Raw genomic sequence first — 16937 nt, 5'->3', positions numbered from 1 at the left:
TTGGTCTAAAATCATTACCATCTTTTTTTTGTCAATAGATTGAGGTCACAAATGGCCTTTTCTTCTTTACATCTATCAGCAAGCATTTATGTAGGAATTAGATGCGGTTTCTCATAATAGTGACATACAATTGCTACGTCATTGTAATGCAGTTATCTGTACAACACCATAGGTGATAAGATCTGATTAATCTGACATACTATATCAGACATTTGAAATATATAGATATCCTATTTGTGAACTGAGACTCAGGGACAACATAGTGAACTCAGGTGTAGAAAGCAGTATAAGAAAAAAAGATTTTAGAATAACTTCCCAGTGACCTAATTAGAGGAGACTATAAGGTCATTAGCACTGTTGACCCAAGTTATTGTACCTTCCTTGTTAGGCACAGGACAATTCTAGTCATAACAGGTCATAATTTTAGGCTATCCTAAAACATCATCTAAGCAATACTAAAGAAACCATGAAAGCATGACTTGTTGGGGAACATGTGGACTTACGAGGAGCGTTCATTAAAGAGTTCCCCTGAACCACTTCCTGTTGGCTGAGAGCAATGAAACTTAGCACAGTTATTAGTCCTTCTCTACATAGGTCCTTCTCTACATAGGAGAAGACACACTTCTCCCATCTCTTTAAGCAACTGTAAACACCTCACTTGTAGAAGTGGACAGGTTGCTCCAAAAGCCTCATTGTGACTTTGGAAATCAGAATCTCATCATCTGGTAAATGCTTTCCCTTCAAAAATAGCTTAATTGTTGGAAAGAGGTGGAAGTCTGATGGTGCAAGGTAAGGTGAATAAGGGGAATGCTGTAGAATTTCAAAGCCACAGGAGCATGCTTCCATTTGGGCAACATGTGAGTTGTGATCTGGTGCACTGTCTTGCAGAAGGTGGACACCTTTGGTTAGCATGCCACTCTGGTTTTGATGGCCTCCTGCAATTTCCGCAGCAGAGAAGCATAGTATGCCACAGTGATCATGGTACCCTTTGCTAGGAAATCCATCAATACTACTCTGTGCTGGTCCAAAAATACTATGAGCATGACCTTGCCTGCCGAGGGTTGGGCACGTACTTTCTTTAGAGGCGGTGAGTCATGATGTTTCCATTGCATCAACTGGACTTTAGTCTCAGGGTCATAGTGATGGACCCAGCTTTCATCCTGTGTGATCAGTCTGTTGAAAAAGTCCTCCTGGTTTCCATGACACATCGTCAATAGAGCCTGAGAGCATTTGACTCGTTCCAGCTTCTGGAAAGGTGTGAGCAGCCGGGGAACCCAGCAAGCGGATACCTTATGCATGTGAAGATGGTCTTGGATGAGGTTTTCACGGACCCCACACTAGTCTTTACATTTTGGGCTAGGTGGCGAATGGTTACGTGGCGATTTTACAAACTGGTGACCTCCACTTGCTGGATGGTGTGTTCATCAATAGCAGAGTGGGGTTGCTCTGGAATTGGAGCTGTTTTCACCAAAGTCCGACCACATTTTAATTGATGATGCTAGTTCTTGACGATGGGGAATCATCACCATAAACCTCTTTCATCTCATTGAACGTCTCCTTTGGTGTGCAGCCTTTCAAGTTAAGGAACTTGATGACTGCTCTGTATTCCACTGGATCCATTATCAAACCTCACACCACTTCAGCACCTGCAAAATCAAGACCATTATCAGTTCTGAGTTGCAAATTGGCGTGTAACCTATAGAGACTTATATCATTACACATGTGCAGTTTTAGCATCCTGTGATAAATAGAAGTTGTTCTGGGGAAATCTTTAATGAATTCTCCTCATAGGTTGACACATGCTGGTTAAGGATAAAAAGTGGCTATATATTTGTTTATTTGGGTGTTCTACAGTAAATGAGAAGGGTTCTTATTTTATTGTCTGGCGGGATGAGATAGAAAAACATGTTAATGCCTGGTGCTCTTGTGTATAAGTGGTGAAAATTCTATTCCCTGGTGGTCACGAATGAAGGAAAGGGCTAATACCTGGTGGTTTATGCACCTAACCAGGCGCCAGAATTGGGTCCTGCAGTTCCCTGTCTCTAACAGGAAATAGAACACATTGTAAATGTGGCATTCAAAATTACTTCCTTCCCTGATCATACAATGCAGTGCTAGCCTAATGGGGTATCCGATCTTCTGATAAAAATCTGTATTCACTTTAAATCACTATAAACTTCTGAATGCTGGTGGTAGAATATGGTGCACACTCCGTCAGGAATCATTGGCATTTCCATTGAATCGAGCAGTTACATGACTACAAGTATGTGATTTGCATACTTCCAGTCACTTTCTGACTAGACATGCCTGGCATCTCTCAATATAAGTGAATTGAGAAAGGCCGAATAGGTCTAGTCTGCATATGAACCTCATGTATGCAAATCTCTTACTTCCATTCACATGACCGCCTGATCTCACTGGCATTATTTTTTTAATGCAAATTGAGAAAAGTCAAGAACATCTAGGCAGCATGTGACAGCATAAATGCAAATCGCATACTGAAGTTGTGGTCACATGACCGCCTACACTGGCAATATCTGTCAATACAAAAGAATTGCCAATTATGTCTAGTCAGTACATGACCGCATGTATGCAAGTCTCATATTTGTGGTCACATGACCAACCACTCTATCCGGCAATACCGGTGAATACTGACAATGTGCATACATGCTGTCAGGATTTGGATTTGTACAGTAACTTATAGTGGCTGCAGACTTTTATCAGAAGATCGGACAACCCCTTTAAGAGTGGGGACTTTTCAACTGTGAACAAGCAAAGTGCTTTATAAAAGTTCTGCCTTATCATTAAAGGGAATCTATCAGCAGGCAGACCCATGGATGTTCGGGGCCGTCGGGTTAAGCCGAACATTTAAAATAAGTTTGGTTCAAGTACCAGAACTGTACCCAAACTCGATCCCGAAGCTCATTAAAAAATGAATAGGGGGTCCGAACATCCGGTGTTTCCCATGCTCTCATCTATATGACAGAATGAGAAACACCAGCTCTGATCGTTGGTAAGTTCGTTACCGCTGTCAGAGCGCTGCGGTTGCCATGATGTCACGCAGATGACAATGTATGAGCCAGCAGCTGTGACCAGTGGTAAAAAGGTTACTGCCAGTCCAGGTGTTAGCTGACAAGAGGACTAATCTCATCAGCATATAAAAGCAAAATTATACTCACCTTTCTGCAGTTAAATCATTAATAGCCATGTCCCGTGACGATGCGAATGGTTTGGAGAGCAGTTACATCAGTGATGCAACCACTCTCCACGCCATCCGGAACACACTAAGCAGAGGGTGAGAGGCTCTTCCTATGACCGGCGGTAACCTTAATGACGTGTTCTTACTCTCTGTTCAGTGAACCCTGGATGCAGGGCTGAGTAGTTGCATCATGCCATCGCTCAGCAATGCATCCAGATGTAACTGAGCTGGAGCATGTGGTGGGACATATAGAATATTGATGGACAGGTGAAGAATTATTTTTTTTATTTTTATTTTATTTATCTCCATTACTAATCCCTGGGCTTGATCTCAGTGGACATAAAACAGCTGACATAACCACAAAACCATTACATTACTTGCCACCGCACCCTGACAAGTGGAAAGAGCCAAGGTTAAGCTCCAGATTTGGAGCATCTTATGGATGCACCATTTGTGGAGTGGCTGAGGGCTGATATGGGCAGTATCATATGGCGAGGCCAGATGTTGTGGCATGCTCATAAAGTTTTGCCGAATTGCAGTGCCTTTTGAAGTGGTTGCAGTGCCACAGCTGTGTTGTCGACTTCCTGCTCCGCCTCTGCCTTGTTGTTCCACGGAGTCTCCACTGTCAGTTGGGAAAGCCATTAATAGTTTCTCTACCAGCGCATTCTTGTATTCATGCATTTTTCTATCCCGCGCCAGTGACGGAAGCAATGATGTGATGATACATTGTCCTTGTACCGGAGATCCAGCAGGGTGGCCACCCAGTAATCTGTACTTGTGACAATACAGCCAACTCGGCTGTTGTTGTGCAGGCACTGCAGCAAATATTGGCTCATGTGTGCCCGGATGCCCAGAGACAACGACAAGCTGTCCTCGGTGGGAAGTGTATCGTCTGAGTGCTCACTATCCCCCCAGCCACGCTCCAGTGATACCCATGAACTGAACTAGGGGCCACCCTGCTGTGAACACAGCTGTTCCTCCTCTTTCTCTTCCTCCTCATCCTCCAAAACTGTCCCATGGCTGTACACTTGTGTACCTGTTGGCTGTTGGTATAACAACACACCCTTCGAGCCATGTGTGGCTGAAAGGCCTGATGATGTTGAAAATGGTCTCTGTCCCTCCTGCTCATGTTCATCCTGCACCACTACCTCATGCATCATTGCCTGAAGTGTTGTTTGCAACAGGCATACAAGTGGTATTGTAGCTCTGATGATGGTGCCCATGTTGCTGGAATATTCAAAGCAAAGCAGAACACCACACACATTCTGCATGGAGGCTCACTCATTGGTGGTAAAGTGGGGTTGTTCAGCCGGGCAACTCACCCGTGCGTGCTGCAGTTGGAATTCAACTATCGCCTACAGCTGCTCACCCAGCCTCTCCAGCATATGCAGGGTGGAGTTCCATCTTGTTCGAATATTATATATGAGGCAGTGACAAGGAATACAGAAGTGGCGTTGCAACGCAGATAGGCGAGCAGCAGCAGGGTGAGAACGCTGAAAGTGCTCACACACTGCCATCACTTTCACCAGCAGATTAGACATATCTGAGAAATTTTTGAGGAAGGTCTGCACAACCAAATTAAACCCATGTGCCAGGTAAGGTATGTGTGACAGTCCAGGTAGGCCCACAGCTACTACCAAATTTCGCCTACTATCGCACATTAACAGGCCAGAATTGAAGTGCTGCTGTCACATCCTCTCTTTGCGAGGAAGCAGGTGGCCCTGTAGATCGTGAATGGTAGGAAGAGGCCAAGACAGCCACAGAAGAGGAAACAGGAGGAAGCTCACATCTGTCATGCTTTCTAAGATGTGTACTCCTGCATCCCATGCTTAGATTTCAGATGCCTCATCATGCAGGTTGTGCTCAGGTTCAAAAGATTAACGCCTTGCTTCAGGCTCTGGTGGCACAGCGTGCAAGCCACCCGTGTCTTGGCATCAGCCCCCTGTATCATTTTCCACCCATTTCGCACAACTGCCCTCTTTGCCGGTCGTCACACTGCAGAAAGAAGCTGCAGTTGGCACCTGTGCTTCCTCATCCTCAGAGATGTGCCGTAGTTGTCCACCTACTGTGTGCACCGACCCACCCATGTACTTATCCTCCAACTTAACAAGTGGTTGGCCATCTGTGCACTAAGTCTCTTCCACTTGTGGGGCAGGGCCAGGTGAATGGGCTATGAAATCCTAGACAGAGTAGTCATCAAATAGCAGAAGAGATTATTGCTTGATCATGGTCCTCACGTGCCAAATAAGCACCTTCTGCAGGGGAATGGGTGAAAGACAATGCCAAGGAAATGGAGCCATTGTCACCCATGCAATCTACGACCTTTTCAGCATTTGTGTTCTCACTATTTTAGCATTACTCGGACCTACAAAAAAATGCCAAATGTCTGAACGCCTGTGTGCACCAGAAGAAGGTGTTTTGTCACTCGGGCCCTTAGAAGTCACCAAACGACCATTGCCTCTCCCTGCAGCAGCTCCACCATCACCACCAGCAGCACCACAACCATGTCCCTTATTTGATGCTCTCTTCATATGTACTTCCCCCGGAAGAAGGCACACAAACCGAAACGCGCGTAGGGGTTGTGGGACCGCAGGTCTGAGGTAATTATTGTTTACTTCCTTTCATTTACCCTTCCATTTTCCACTATCTTTTGATGATACTTACCAGTGGTTTTACTCAGTTTCATAATGGCATAATATGATATATGCACACAACTGTTGTTTGGTGTGGGTATTTGGATTCATAATTTTTTTTTGCCTCTGACCTGTGGTTCAACTAGTAGTTTTCATTGTCTTATCTTCCTATACTATTGTATCAGCTATAATTTTTTAATTTAAAGTTGTTTAATACAAATTCATTTATAATACCTTTTGGTTTTTCCGTGTGCAATCCTTTCTCTATACGGGTTATTGATTTTCTTGCACTGGACTTCTTATAATTCCCTGAATGGGCACAGGTTTTCATATTTGTTCAACACTGTGCATTGTTGTCTATATTTGTTCATATGTACTGACAATATACACTACACTGGAGGTGGACGTGCACCAGGCTGGGCAGGCACTATACTCCACACTGGAAGTGGACTAGGACATAGGGGCACTATACACCAAGCTGAAGGTGGACTGTGCACCAGACTGGATGTGCACTATAAACGATGCTGAAAGTGCACTGTGCATCAGGCTGGATGGGCACTATACACCATGCTAGGAGTGGACTGTGTACCAGACTGAAAGAGTACTATACACCGCGCTGGAAGTGGACTTGACTGTACGGCCACTATACACCACGCTGGAGGTGGACTGTGCACCAGATTGGACAGGCACTGTAAACCACTCTGGAAGTACACTGTTCACCAGGCTGGATGGGCGCTATGCCCAAGGCTGGATATTCATTCTGTAATAGGCTGTAATCAGGCTGTAAAAATGTAATATAGGGGCTGTATGCACTAAGCTGTACTACACTCTATTCTCCTCTCACACAACGCTGATAGTGACGGCGCAACCCTTGATCCTGCCTGTACATGGTTTAAATGAATGAATGAATAAATAAATATATAAATAAATAATTTTTAAAAATGGCATAGGGTCCCCTCTATTCTTGATAACCAGTGCAGGCACAGTTGACAGCTGCAGGCTGAAGCTCTCAGTTGTCTACGTTATTTTGACTAGTTATAAAAAATAGAGAGATCCCCACGCCATTTTTTTAAATAATTTGAATAATTAAAAAATGGTGTGGGGTCCCCATGTTTGACCAAAAGGGGAGCTAAAGTGGATAGCTGGAGGCTGGTATTCTCAGACTGATAAGGGGCACAGGATATTGGCCCTCCCCAACCTTAAAATAAGAGCCCACAGCTGCCACAGAAAAGGCGCATCTATTAGATGTGTCAATTCTGGCACTTTGCCCGGCTCTTACCACTTGTCCTCGCCTCGTGCATTGGCAAGTAGGGTAATAGTATTGGAGTTGATGTCAGCTTTATAATGTCAGCTGATATCAAGCCCAGAGGTTAATAATGGAGAGGCATCAATAAGACACCCCCATTACTAACCCCATAGTCAAATGTAATAAAGTCACTGATGTGACCACTCTCCACACCATCCCGATCTTCATGGGACATGAGCTTTATGGATTATCTGCAGATATGTCTTTATTAAATTTGACTATGGGGTTATTAATGGAGGTGTCTGATAGACATCTCTCCATTAATAACTAGTGGGCGTGAGATCAGCGGCCAGTTGACATCAACACTACAACTATTACCCCACTTGTCATCAAACTAGGGCAAGTGGGAAGAGCTGGGGAATTGGCAAATCTAATAGATGTGCCTCTTCTGGGGTGGCTGCAGGCTGCTATTTTTGTGCTGGGGAGGGCCAATATCCATGGCCTTTTCCCAGTCTGAGAATACCAGCCCCCAGCTATCTCCAGCTTGGCTGGTTATCAACAATGAGGGGGACCCCATGCACTTTTTTTAAAATTATTTAAATAATTTAAAAAAAAACAGCCAGGAGTCAGGACATCTCTATTTTTGATGTCCGGCCAAGATAAAAGTCACAGCTTTGAGCTGCAGCCCGCAGCTTTTGGTTGTACCTGCGCTGGTTATCAAAGTAATCCTTTTTGATTGGCTGCACTGCAGCTTTTTAACTAGCTTTGTTGGGCTGATGAACCTGAACAGTGATTGGAAAAGTCTGTGTATGGACACTAGGTGTCATTCTTATAATTTCTAAGCAATGAAAAAAACATAATATCTTGTTGTGGCCAATTTTGAATTTGCACAACAATTGGTAATTTGTGTGTGCACATGAAAGAACTGGTCAATGCTCATAATCCTTATGCAGGTTGAAAGAGTTTGAAATGTTTGCAAACAAGAAACGGAAGCAATTACTGCAAAAAAATATGAGTCATAATATTGAAATGTTGACTTAAGGTGATGTTTTATAAGTTATTATATTATTTTGTAACAAATGTAGACCAGTTAGTACAAATGCTATATGATGTAGAAATTAACAAAATTCACCATATATTTTTACAATTACTGAGGCCACCATGCAAGAAACTGTTCTAGCAAAAGCACTTGGCAAGTAACAAAATTGAATATTTCATTTTCTTCAGGGGAGAAATGAACATAAAATAAATCATCTAAATTGATGGCATCAGAAGCAGCACAGACACTTTTTAGCATATAATAAAATTTAGTCCCTAGTGTTTGTAAATTTATGAAGTGATTAAGTATGCGCATTTTGGTGCAACATCACAAACTAAAGTCGAGAGACACTGGTTTTTAAAGAGGCTGTACAGGATTAAAAAATGGTTTGCTTTATCCGTAGAAACAGCACCATGATTTGTGTTAACGTTTGACCATATCTACACTAGTATGAGGTTTGTATGCTCTCCCCAAGTTCTCATGGCTGTCCAACAGGTTAGTTGACTTCTTTCAAAATTGTGAGAAGGTTTTCACAAGGGCTAGAATAGTGCTAGTAATTTTGGGGAAAAAACACCAAGGGGCCAATACACAAAAAATTGGTGTAAATCACTGAAACACAACGCAAAATTGTGCAAAAACTGTACGATTCTTGGGTTTTTCATATCAGTTTCAGGGAAAATGGGGGGAGCTGAGGAGGAGTAGGAGCAGGGTAACGCATGGCTACATCCATCCAACAAATTATTCAATATAGGCAGGGTTTGTTACACAAGAAATGTTACTCTAAGGGTACTGTCACACAGTGGCACTTTGGTCGCTACAACGGCACGATCCGTGACGTTCCAGCGATATAGTTACGATATCGCTGTGTCTGACACGCTACTGCGATCAGGGACCCCGCTGAGAATCGTACGTCGTAGCAGATCGTTTGAAACTTTATTTCGTCGTCAAGTGTCCCGCTGTGGCGGCATGATCGCATCGTGTAAGGTGTGCACGATATTCCCAATGTCCCGTATGACTTCTACATCACAACTACGTCATGAAATTATCGCTCCAGCGCCGTGCATTGCAAAGTGTGACCGCAGTCTACGACGCTGGAGCGATAATCAAGCGACGCTGCAACGTCTCGGATCGTGCCGTCGGAGCGATCAAAGTGCCACTGTGTGACAGTACCCTTACTGGAGTAACATTTTTGGGGAGGCACACTCCACTGCTGAGATGTGTTGAATTTACTAAGCGTAGTGCACCTTTAGACTGACGTACAAAATGCCAGTCTTTTTAATGAATCGTGGACCATGTTTCAGAAATCTTGAAACAACGCTCCAAGAAGAATTGATCCACTGTACCCTTAGGTCCCGCAGTGAAAAAAAACAAACTGTTTTGTCCAGAGCTCATTTAACCCCTTAATGTCCACCCAGGCTTGGAGCTAAATGAGTCAGTAATGTTTTGATTCTGCATTTTGGCAGCCATAACTCTTAAACTTGTTGTGTGACTTGGCTGTACGATTATGCATGTTGTTTTTTTTTTGTGTCACCTATATACAACAGTATTGATGTTTCTTATTATTATTTTGCGGGACAGTCACAAAAAAATTTTAATTTCTTAATGTTTCATTTTTTTACATTGTTTACAACCAATAGTAAATCAGTTCTTTATATTATTGCTGTAATATAATTACAATACATTATTCTGTGTCATTAATACATAGGCTGCTGTTAGGGCAAAAATCAGGGGAAACATCACAGAAAACAGGACATACTTACCAATGCCTGGTTACAATGTCCTTTTCTAAGAATTGCACCATTCAGTGTACCCCAACACCTGGCAAGGTTTTATAATCCCCAATCACATAATTGAGAAGCCCAGTTGTCCTCTCAAAACTTTGACCACTGACCATGAAGATCAAAGTGTTATTAGATAATCATTAGGAACAGGGTGAAACTCGGTCAAAGGAGCGCCGAAAGGAAACTCTGACACCCAAATGGGGTTTAAGCCACAACGCGTTTCAACAGAAGTACCGTCTTCATCAGGTGGACATTTATTGGTAACAATAAGGAGGCAGTATATAAATACAAAACAACCAATAACAACACTATTAAAATTACGGTACATATGCAAATTGTGTCACATATAACACAGCCTGTCACAAAATATGGCCATGAACTTGTATTGAACACATTTGGAAACCTGCAAGGTAAATGCAATGGAATCCCTATAAAAAAAAGCAATATAAACAAAGCAATATAAAAAATAATAAAAATGAATAAATAAATAATAAAAAAAAGAGTAATGAAGGAAAATAAAAAATAAATAGAAGAAATAAAAAAATGTTTATCTGGTCACTTTTTCTATCATAAGATTCAGTCCCTTGGGGGCCAAATTGCCGAGCTTAAATATCCAAAAGCTTTCTTTGTTTATTAGGCTACTAAAACGGTCTGACACAGTGTCAGGTATGTGGTCAATCATTGTTAGTTTCAGAGATTTTAAAATTTTTATGGGTATTAATTAAAACACACGCGTGGCCACTTCTTATTGGCCTTATATGATAGTTGAATTGCCACTAGACTGTCTCCATTTTCCTAAGATGTGGGGATCACAGATATAAGTAGTTTATGTATTACTATAGCCATTTACCCCATACAATTATAAGATAGGTAGTTATGAAATAGATAAATAGAAAGAGAGATAGACCTAAATGCTCTTTCATGAGTTTTTAAAAACCCCATTTGGAGGTCACTTCATAATCTTTACTTGGGTAGACCTTGCTTGCAGGGCATATAACTTTTTTAATGTGGAATTGCTCTGTGCATAATCAATGAATATACCGTAATACAGAAGAATAAATGCCCTTCTTATGTTGACGCTAGGCTTCCATGGATGGCACCATTAAAACACTTTGCCTTGGGGTATGTAGAACAACCAGGTGACATTAACACATATGGTATGTATAGTTGAAAAAAATCATTTATGACTTTGTCCTTGACACAGCTATTTTAGTCACATTTTGAATGGCCTTTATTGAAAGATTTGTGTATGGCCAACAAGTGGCATTCAGCAAAGACATCTTTTCAGCAGAGTATGTGTGGTTAGGTCTTCATATTTGCTGCACCCTTCCTTTGCACTCGAAGCATTTAAGAAATGTTTACACTCAACACAAAATGCCTACCTAGTTCTTTTGTTCTCTTCTGAAATAGAAGAATTTCCTAGAGCTATTAGCTGAATCAAGCAAATAGCAGGCACCGATGTATACAAACATGCTTTGAAGAACAACACTCCTCAAATTGTGACGTTAGTTCGAACATTGCCTGTAGCTAACCTTAACTAAGTATGCTGGCCACTCACCAGCTATAACTGCAAGAGCATGTTTCTCTTTCTTTGGCCCTACCTAGGTGATTTCCATTACCGTTCCACCCTATGTACTATGCGGAAGGTTTAATCACGAAAAGGTTGTGACATATTGAAAATATCAAAGCTGTTGCTCTTTCTCAACTTTTGACATTAAAAGTTAATTTGCACTCAGATAACAAGGAAGCAATAACAATAAATGTCTATTAATGAGTGATATAAAATCCCCCTTGAAATGTCCCATAACATGGTGTTACCTTCTATTTTTTCTACTAGTGCACCAGTAATTGATGACCTTATTTCATGATTAGAGACGTGGATGTTCAAGAAATTAGAAAAAAAGTTTTAGCAGGACGCTAGCCCAGTTGCAACAAAGGTTGTCTGTGGACATCGCGAATCTCCTAAAATTTGTGGTATCCCAGCACCCCTTTCAGATTAGTAGACTCAGAATTACATCATGTCTGTGTGATGACTAAAATTAGTCACTGGTGAGGGGGATGGAGGAGGAGGAGGAAAGAAACAGGGGAAACTCTCCCCTTAAGGCCGGGATCACACACACAGGGAGATATGGCCAAGTCTTGCAGGTTAAAACCAAGCTCTGGCACCGGCACTCTGGAGCGGAGCGTGCAGCCGCATAGCAATACATGGAGCTGCACGCTCCGCTGCGGAGTGCCCGAGCCAGAGCTTGTTTTTAACCTGCGAGACTCGGCCGTATCTCGCTGTAGTGTGACCACGGCCTAAGAATAAAGCCGATTCCTTCATATTGTTCATTAGGTTTTATCAGTGGCAGAACATTTTTGGTCTCATTCAGGATAATAGTAGAGAATATCTTTTAAGTTTATGTTGCTTTTACAAATAGCAGTTGTTAGTAGCTGACCGTAGAGCAGGTTGACCATAGCGTTTTTCAACTGTGCCCTGGTCCCCAAAATGGCCCAAAAGCTATTTTCTCTGATGTAGCCTCCTTCACACTTTTTTAAGACATTTGTAAGAATGATTGTCTGGAGAATAAAAGGTGAGCGCTACCATGAGACAAGTGTCATAGTGGCAGTAAAGCATCCTGAGACCATGCATGTGTGGGAGTGTTTTTCATCCAAGGGAAGTGGACTCTGACACTTCTACCTAAGAACACTGCCATGAATAAAGATTGATATCTAAACATCCTCCAAGAGCAGCTTTTCCTAATGATCCAGAAGCAATTCGGCGATGAACAATGCTTTTTCCAGCATGATGGAGCAGCATGTAAAGCAAAAATGATAACTAAGTGGTTCACTAAACAAAACATTGAAAGTTTGGGTCCATGGCCAGGAAACTCCCCAGATCTCAATCCCTTTGAGAACCTGTGGTCAATCCTCAAGAAGTGGGCTGGCAAACAAAAATACAGAAATTGTGATAAACGCCAAGCACCGATTAGGCAAGAACTGATTTTCCTCAGTCAGGGTATGGCCCAGAAGCTGCTATGCAGAGCACATTGACGAATGTTTGAAAAATAAGGGACAACACTGTGAATATTGATTCTTTGAAGAAACTTGATGTTTTTGGTAATGAAAGTATAAAAACTTATGAAATGCTTATAATTGTACTTCAGTAACCATACAAATACCTGACTAAAATATCTGGAAACACTGAGACTGCAAACTCTGTGAAAACCAAAATGTGTATCAATCTCAAAATTGTTGGCCATGACTGTAACTACACTTGCACAGTCAGGGATTTTGTAGGTTTATAGTCAGATGCATGAGTAACCAATTATATCAAACAGGTGGTCATCATGATCATTTTCTTATCTAGTTTGAAATACAGTCATTACTTGAATAAGATATAGTTGTATAGGCGCCTTAAAACTGTGTGAGGAATATCCAAACTCCCCTACAATGAGGGGGTTGTGGAAGACCGTTTCATGTGATGTGACATGTCATTTACCATGGCAAAACACGGCATAGCATCAAGACACAAAGTAGTTATACTGCATCAACAACATCTCTCCAAAGCATAAGATTTAAATGAAGACTGAAGTGGTAAGATGTGCTGTTGAAGCTCTTTTGAAGACACATCAAGAAATGGGCAACATTGAAAACTGTAAACAATGTGATTGTAAGGTACTATCATGTTTTTTTTTGCAGGCAATAGTGAAGCATGGAGGAGGTTCCTCACAGGTTTGGGCTGTATTTCAGCAAATGGAATTGGGAATTTGGTCAGAATTAATGGTGTCCTCAATGTTGAGCATTCAAGGTAGATACTTATCCAACATTCAGTCATTCAATACTAGAGATGAGGTAATAAATTCAAGTGGAATTGCATTCTACTCTCAAATTTAACAAAAATTTGCATTTGCCAAAATGCAGGATTTTTGTAATTAACTTCAGCACAGATTACGCAAAATGGATATTTTTCTGAATCATGAAAGGCCATCAATACGTTAAAAAATAACCCTTATACTCATAAACCGAACCCTCTTCTACTCACCGCACGCCATAACAAACTGTAAAGCGCTGTGGAATATGTTGGCGCTATGTAAATAAAGATTATTATTATTATAACGTCATGGACCTTGACCTTTGCAGGTGCATGCACAGAGCCCTCTTGGGCCTAGCAAACAGAGAATCCTTAACCAAGAGTATGTTTCCACGGTCAGTAAACGCAGCGGGTTGGATGCTGCGTTCATCCGCAGCGTCAAACCCACAGCGGCCAGATGTTAAAGCATAGTGCATGCACTGACGTCTCCGGCTTCCCTGCAGAGATGAACATGCTGCGCGTCTTTCCAGACTGCAGCATGTCTAATTATGTTGCGGAGATGCTCCGTCTCTGCAACATAAATTTCTCATACACTATCATTAGATGTGGTAAAACTTTATAGTCACATGCGTATTAAATGCAAAAACGCAGCTTACTACACATGTGAACTAATTTAAATAATGTCTTACCTTGTGACACAGCTGGAACTTCACATCCAATGCAGTTCTCGCGATGAGCTGAGCTGAATTCTGAACTGCCATGCATGTGACCGCCAGAGATATCTCCGGTCACTTGCCAAGTTCTCACGATCAGCTGATCGTGAGAACTGCAGTGCAGGTGACCTCCGGTGGTCATCTACAAGCTCCGCTGTGTCTGGATGTCAGGCTGGATGGTAGCATAATTCATGGGACATTATGGATTATCTTCTATGCGGACAGGTATGGTATACTGTTGCTTTTTTATTTTACTATTTTTTACAGGAGATCGAGGGCTTCGGGGAATTAGGTGATGCAGTAAGTATGGCTTAATTTAGGATATTAAAGAAGTCTGGGTCTTTATTTCAATTAAAGGACTTTATTCTGGCTGTGTCTTTATTTACCATATAACTATAGGATTAGTAATGGATAGGTGTCTTATAGATGCTTCTCCATTTCTAAGCCATGGGCTTGATGTCACCTGAAAGGTGACATCAACCCACAAATATTACCCCACTTGCCACCGCTACAGGGCAAGTGGGAAGAGCCAGGTAAAGTGCCACATTTGGCGCATCTTTGGATGTGGGCTGCTATATTTTTAGGCTGGTGAGGGCCAAAATCCACGGGCCTTGCCATCCTGAGAATACCAGGCCGCAGCTGTCTGCTTTTTATTTGACTGGTTAACAAATATAGGGGGACCCCACGCTATTTTTTTGGAGAGGATCCTATTGTTTTTGCTAACCATCGAAGGTAATCAGACTGCTGCAGCCTGGTATTATCAGGCTGGTAAGGTACATGGATATTGGATCCTTATCAGCCTGAATTACCAGTCATAGTAGTCTGCTTTACTCTGGCTGGTTAACAAATATAGGGGACCCCACACCGTTTTACTTTTTTAATTATTATTTATTTATTAAAGAGGGGGCCTCCATGCTTTCCTCCAATTCCTGTGTCGTGTATGTCCGGCTGTGTCACAAGATTCACCATTATGTAAATTGGTTCACATGCGTAGTAAGCTGTGTTCCCGCACTTAATACGCATGTGATTAGGAAGATAATGTGGTTTTACCACATCTAATAAAAGTCTATGGGTTATTTACGCAGCGGAGACTACATAAATTGACATGCTGCAGTCTGGAAAGATGCTCCGCATGTCCGTCTCGGCATCGGGGCATGCATAGTGGACAAGAGATTTCTTGAAATCCCATTCACTACGCTGTAACATCTGGCTGCTGCAGGTTGGACGCTGCGGATGTACGCAGCGTCCAACCAGCAGCGCTTACTGACTGTGGGAACATACCCCAATATATCTGCCAACAGAAAATCACTTTTTTCCTTCCCAGAAGCCAACGTTCAATTAGATTCATTTCAAGTGACAAAAAAATACATGCAATGAAAAAACGCATGTAAAAAACGCATCAAAAATGCAGGTGACCTGCCAGTGACCTAAGATGCAGATTTGGTGCAGATTTCACCTGTGTCAAATCCTGAGCAAATACTGAGCCATTCCTGACCGTGGAAACATACCCTTAAGGCCCTGGGAATTTCAGTGCCGTCGCCGATCTGGAAATGCGACTAGGACCAGACAGGTGGTGATGAGCTGCAGAGGGGCTGAAAAGGTGAGCGGTAATGTGAGTATAAACTTTTTTTAAAACAATTATGGTTATTATTCTCCAGGGTGTGGAATCCCTAGAGCTTAGTAAGGCACATGAAATTTACTGAGAATAACTTATTCGTGAATTTTTTGTGAAACATTTTGCACATGAAAGTATTGGATAAATTCAATTTAAGCATAATCATTAGATGTCAGATTTCTATTGAATTAGAAAAATAATAGTCAAGAAAGATAGATGTGTCCTATATTAATCCACATTTATAAAATGGTAAGAATTGAAGTGTGCAGAAAACAGCAAAGTTTCTTCATATTATGATGACCAATATTTTCTTCACATACAGCATACATAGAGGAAAGTTCTAACAGAAGGCACATCTTCCCTGAGTAGCCATCCTCTGGAGGACCTTCCTTCTGAAGAAGACTTTAACTGATTCCATGTAAGTGTATGTCATTTTGTCAAGTGTTGGACCTGTAATTTATTTTTATGGCATTCCCCTAGTCATTAGACCTCACCCACCGAAGAATGCATGAGTAGTTTGTCCTAAAGCTATCGTTTCGTTTAAGAAACAGATATCATTTGGACAAAAGTTCACACTGATTGTCCAGGCGCTGCACTGATCTTATGAATTCCTAAAAATCAGTTGTGTCGTCATATTCTCTTCCATACTCCCTCAACAAGTTTCTAGGAATATGCTAGTAGTGCTGCAATAAATTCAGAACTCTCCACCTTTGCCTGGCACATAGGTCATTACAATGTGGCAGAAATAAGTATTTGATGCACTGCTGATTTTGCAAGTTTTCCCACCTACAAAGAATGGAGAGGTCTATAATGTTTATAGTAGGTACACTTCAACTGTGAGAGACAGAATCTTTAGAAAAAAAATCAGAAAATTGCATGGTATGATTTTTAAATAATTAAACTGCATTTTATTTCATG

Source organism: Ranitomeya variabilis, chromosome 3 (genome assembly GCF_051348905.1).
Source record: "Ranitomeya variabilis isolate aRanVar5 chromosome 3, aRanVar5.hap1, whole genome shotgun sequence".
Classification (NCBI taxonomy): Eukaryota; Metazoa; Chordata; class Amphibia; order Anura; family Dendrobatidae; genus Ranitomeya; species Ranitomeya variabilis.
Note: the sequence above shows the minus strand (reverse complement) of the source record.